A 6,162-nucleotide genomic window follows, 5' to 3' on the forward strand; every position below is an offset into this window, starting at 1 on the left:
TGTGAGAGGACAGGTGTGATTATCTCCCCATTTTAGGGGAGGATAGGCTACATGTTCTTCCTCCACACTTGGAATGCTTTCCATGGACAGATCCCAATCTTCTCCTGCTCCTTAAATTTGTGATACACAGGACCTTTAATCTCTGTCTATCTATGGGAGCATCCTCCCACAGTGAGAAATTGGGCTCTGCAGGAATTTGGTGCCCTCACCAATGTGTGCCCCTTGCTGGTGGCGGAGTGCTGGTCAGAAAGGAGTTTGTAGGATCTCCATGAAAAGGCCAACATCACATCTCCTGTCCCTGGCTCGGGCAATACCAGGACAGGGCTCTGCCAGCAAGGAAAACACAGCCAATGCTAACCTGCTCTAGTGGGAGACGTCCCTGCCCACAGCAGGGAGGTGGAACAAGGTGAGCTGTGAGGTCCCTTCCAGGCCAGGCTCTGAAGGATGAAATGCCATCGCGGGCTGAATGGGAGGCAGGAGGACGATCCCCTCCTCCGCAGACACAGCCAGGGCCCGGCTGGCTGCCTCCCCCCAAAGCCCAAAGCGTTCCTGACCGTGCCACCAGTGCTGGGCAGGCCAGGTCACAGCCCCAGCAGTGGCTGTGGCAGCTCTGGGCTGTCACACAGCCGGGAATGGCCCCTGACAGGGAGCACAGCACAGCTCCAGCTGCATCCAGCCACAGCAGCCTGCCAGGGAGGGGAAGGAGGTGGATGGAATCCCATCGAGGGAATCACCCAAAGGGAAAGCACAGGAGCAGGCTCCAGAAGGGTGGGGCGCTGGGGGGCCCAGCCCTCCTGTTTCTGTTCTCAGTGTGAGAAATGCTACTCACTGCCAAAAAATTTAAAAGGTTTATTAAAACCCTATCAAAAATAAAACAGAAGACTAAATAGAGACAATATGACAGTGCTGGGAGCAGAGGATTTCCCCACCATGTGCTCACCCACACCAGGGAGGTTTCATCTTTTAACCCTTTAGCCCCCCCCAAAGTTCTGTCCATCGACTCCTCCTTCCCTGCCCAGGGGTGGAGATCCCTTCCTGACACCGTGAGTGGGGCTCAGGTGCTGCCACAGGAACGAGTGACCCTCCCAAATGTCCCAAACCCAGGGCATCCCTGATAACAACACAAGGGGGTAAAACACAACTATAAAACTTCTGTTTACATTTCCCTTTTAAATGTGAGAGTCAACCATGGCATTACTCATCTGTCTAATCAGCAAGCAGAAAACAAAACCAAACCCAGGCCTGGTGCTCATGAGCTGCACCCCCAGCACAGCCAAATCCCCGAGGCTGCATCAGCCAAGGCACAAACCCTTCCTGCTCCTCCTTTGCACACTAAATGGGATTTAACCAGGAGCATCCGAACCCCAGAGCAAAACTCACAGCCCTGATGTGTTTAAGCAGCTCTTGGTGCTCCAGAGATTTCCCCTCCCCACCCAGCACAGCGACCCAGGCTCATGGCACAACAGGACAAATGCGCTGCTTTAATAAATAAACCATGAAAAACATCTCTGTTTTCAACAAAAAGATTGACACTGACACATAAAAATGTTACAGCTGCTCAAGGAAGGTCTTCTGTCTTACTTAGTTTGGGGTATTTTGAAGTCAAAAGTGTGTTTCAGGGTGGGTTGGCTTGAATAATGTGATTAAAATTGCTGATTTAGACAAGTAAGCTGGAAATACTGAATTTTAATCATGTTTCAGTATGTAGCTTCTAGACATTTCCCTTAAAAATAGTTGATTCTCTTTGATTCCTATAATTTGATACTATTCAACAACTGGGAGCACACACTGGAGCAATACATGTGTAAGCAATTACACAGCTTCACATGCTGCTAAAACAGAACCATTCGGTTAATAGCTTTTTCCCAAGAGAAATTAATTTCTTACTTATTGTTTGCATTAAGTTGCATTTGAGAAATGAAACTCAATTGAAAAAAAAAAACCACATGTTTTCATTTAAGCAATTTCGTAACATTTTTTCTCATTGACACCTCAGACAAATAAAATATGTGTATCCACAGGTAGGCACTGCATAGATGTGTTACTGAATTGTCCCTCTTCCCTGAGAGCTGCAAATCCTACAGCTGCCAGACCTCATCCCTTGCTCCTCATAAAGGGAAAGAAGAGTTTCCATTCTAGTTAATTTTCCAGCTTTAAATCAACTACCCAGTGAGCAGAAATAGCTGTGAAATCCCCTCCACAAACCTGCAAGAAGGGTTCCAGCTGTGGAGGGGGAAGCAGCAAATTCCTGCTTCCACAATTGGTTTGGAACCCTTACCAATTAAAAAATATCCCACTCTTGGGATTTTTTTAACCACAACTAAAATAAATTAAAATCAATCAAAAAAAAGATCACAGAATCACAGAATGGTTTGGGTGGAAAGGAACCTTAAAGCTCATCCAGTGCCACCCCCTGCCACAGCAGGGACACCGCCCACTGTCCCAATGTCCAGCCTGGCCTTGGGCACTGCCAGGGATCCAGGGGCAGCCACAGCTGCTCTGGGCACCCTATGCCAGGGCCTGCCCACCCTCACAGGGAACAATTCCTCCCCAGTATCCAGTCTGAACCTGCTCTCAGTTGGAATAGGTGTTATTGCATTGCCTTGGGATGATGGATCAGGAGAAAGCCCCAGGGTGTGAGCAGAGCTCCCAATGCCGCTGCTGGGGACGTGCCACCCACCTGCCCCTCAGTCACTCAGCTGCCTCACAGCCAAAAAGACAGTGTCCAACAGGAAAAGTACTCCCAGAGGATGAAACCCTTGTCACTGCACAAATGACAAGGCCTTCATTGCGAATAAATGTCAAAGCAGAGCGACAGCGTTTATTTTCCAAACAGGAGACACTGATCCTGTGGCGACGCTGCAGGGATGGTGTTATTCCTGCTCCTGATTTAATCCCTTTATCAGCTGCAGAAGCACCAGGACAGGCTTTGGTCTCCCATGCCAGCTCTGACGGACACTGCTGTCCCCACAAGCTGTCCCCACCCCTGGGTGCTGCCTTTGCAGCCCAAAGCACCTGGAGGTCACTCTGAGCACTGGCACTCCTTCATTTGGATGCACTCTGTCCATAAAGATGCTTAAAGAGACACCAAGGAAGACTTTAATTTATAGCCCCATTCTTTTAATCTTGGTCAGCCAGATTTTTTCAGACATCTGTTTATATATCCTTATAATATATTGGCTGGAGCAGCAGCACCAGGCAGCAGCTCCCTCGCAGGGGCTCTGATGACATTTATAAACCAAAGCGATTTCTCTTGTGTGCTTTATGTTATCAGCTAAACCTGTCCACTTAAATTATTGCCTTGTAACCAAATCACAACTATCAGTTATTTAGCTCTGTGCACGTTTCCCAGGCTCCATACCAATATCAAGCTTTGCAGAGGCTAAAACCAAGATGATAAATTAATAAACAAATGGAAAACAGGACATGCTTCCACCAGGCTCACAACTGAGGGAGGATCAGGCACGTTGTGCACCACATTAGTAAAAGCAGAGGGCTGCTGATGGAATATGCAGCACGCAGTGATAACCAAAGAACCCCATCTCTCTTCTTCTAGAGCAACCAAATGACCAGCTGTGTTTCCTCACTAAAGGAGAAAGATCTCATCCTGGGCTCCTTTCCAGCACATCATTCCACATTCCACAGGTGGATTTGTGTTCCAGCATGGGGACAGGGCTGAGCGCCAACTCACTGCACAGCTACAGGGTGGCAAGTTGTACATCACACACTGACCTGCAAACCTCCCACCAAGGTTGTGCAGTAACTCACTGCACTCCTGAGAGTGGCATCCCATCCCATCCCATCCCATCCCACCCCATCCCATCCCATCCCATCCCATCCCATCCCATCCCATCCCATCCCATCCCATCCCATCCCATCCCATCCCATCCCATCCCCACCCCTTGAACAAAGCTGCCAGCCACTGACTGCCCATCAAGAGGAGCCCAAGAGGGACAGGAGACTCTCCCCCTTCAGCACCACCCTGCCCCCTTGGCACAGGAATGTCCCCTGGGAAGGCTGAAGCAAGCAGAACAAAGGTGATCCAGCTCACTGAGGCAGATTCCTGGCTTGTCCCCAAGTGAGCATCCGTGTTTGCCATTGTAAGAGAATTCAAAAATCTATCAAGGGTTTGAAAACAAGCCCCAGTTATGAGTCAGTAAGTGGCTCTGCAACTCTCAAAAATTACCTTGGTGTGTGAGCAAGCCTCAGATAACATCTACCTTCCTTTACTCTTTGTTTCTCTCCACGCAGGGAGTGAGGGAAAAGGGACTTTCTTTCTAGTGCAGGCAAAAAAGGAATTTGGAATCCAAATGTGAATGTTTCAGCAAAACACACCGGCAGTGCTGCAGTACGGAAATAATCACACTGCCAGAGCATCCATAATAAGTTATCTGATGGCACCACACCTTCCCCCTTAATAAAATAATGATTAAAAACCACCAGGAGACAAATCCCAGCGAGCAGCAGAGCTCCCCACAGCTGCGTCCCCAGCTCCAGGAGCCACCAGTGCCAGGGCTGGGGACCCGGCTGAGGCTGGGGTACCCCGTGCTGGTGGCACATGGGGACACTGTGCCTGACTCCAGCTGTGCCTGGGTGGATGGGATGTCCCACACCAGCGTGCTCAGAGGAAAACAGAGGAGCCAGACCCAGTCTGGGGGGCTCAGCTCACACCCTGACCCAAGACTCTGGTTAGAGCTGCTGAGCAAGGAAGCAGCAAAGCCTGCCTCCAATTTTCTTTCCTTTCTTTCCTACAAAGGCAAGTCTACCACTCTCCAGATTGTTTGTTACTTCAAAACAGAACATTTTTACACATGCAAAAGGAAGACATGTAACAGACACAGGTAAGAATGAGATGGATTACTGATGGGAAGAAGAGGCCCAGAACCTGAATCTCATTTTATTTCTTTCTGTCCCTTCTTCACTCAGCCTTTTCCATTAGTTCACTGTCTGGCTTTTACTGCTCCTCCCAGTTAAGCGCCAGTGGAAAATGTCATTAATATGCTCTATGTCACCTCCTCCTGATAGCTGGTGGGGAGGTTTCACAGCACCAGGCCTGGAAGCTCCCCCAGCAGCTGCCCCAGCACCCCCAGCATTCCCCACCTCAGGCAGGGAGGAAGCTCAGACACCTGTGTGCACATCCCAAGTACAAACTCCTGTGACAAACTCCTCTTCCTGGGGAAGAAATGCTTTACAAATGCACTCCCTGGGCAGCTCCTCCTCCCACGGTACTGCTGGGGAGCCAGAGCTGCCTGCTGAGTGCAGCATCTCCTCAGAACAGCACCAGCCTGGGCACTGCCTCTCCACTGCTCAGGTAACCAGGGACAGCAGGGGCTCTGCAGGGGATAGGATGCAGGAGGAACCCCTGGGGTGATGCACCATGCCCAGTGCCATGGTGCCACCTCTCCCTAGCCCTGCCCAGCTTGGGCTGGAGGAGCTGGGCTGCCTCTGCCTGTGAGTGACCAGCCCTGGTGCCTGCCAGCCTGGTTTCATCGCTGTTCTGTCTGATCATTGCCCAGAGGGCTGACAAGGACAGAGATGTCCTTCTCTTCCTGGGATTGCAAAGGAAACCCTCAGAGAGGATTTCTGTCCTTACAGCATGAGCAAACAATTGGCACTGCTGCTTCCTTCTGCCTCCCAGGGCACCCCGATGGAGCAACACAGGGGTTTGGATGGTGGATGCTGCTGCCTATTTCCCAATAAGCATCTCCTTGGAAAAGCTGCTTGGGTAAACATTCAGGGAGAGCAGCCAAGTCCACACACCACACTCACCATGGCCAGTTCGGCCACGAGAGGCAGAAGGGCCTTTTGCATGACAAATTCCAGCAAAGGCTTATTCCAGCACGCCAAAGGGGAATCAGAGACAAAAGAGCTGGCCATGTGGTGTGCACAGGGTTAATTAGGGGTCAGTGGCCAAGGGTCCAAAGGCACTGGGGTGGCACAAAGGGCAGGGCAAAGGGCACTGCCCTACAGGGAAGACACAGAGCCAGGCACTAGGGATACCACAACCAATGAGGCAACAGGGAAAGGAGAAACTACCAGAGTTTGGGACATATGGGGAAAGGAACTGGGGTGGTTCATAGTGTTGTGCAAGGCTCCATGGGGAAATTTTCCCTTTCAGCCTAGGTGGAGACTCTATAGCATATTCTTCCAGGGCAAGGCCCT

The sequence above is a fragment of the Ammospiza nelsoni genome, chromosome 29 (assembly GCF_027579445.1).
Source record: "Ammospiza nelsoni isolate bAmmNel1 chromosome 29, bAmmNel1.pri, whole genome shotgun sequence".
In the NCBI taxonomy this organism is placed as follows: Eukaryota; Metazoa; Chordata; class Aves; order Passeriformes; family Passerellidae; genus Ammospiza; species Ammospiza nelsoni.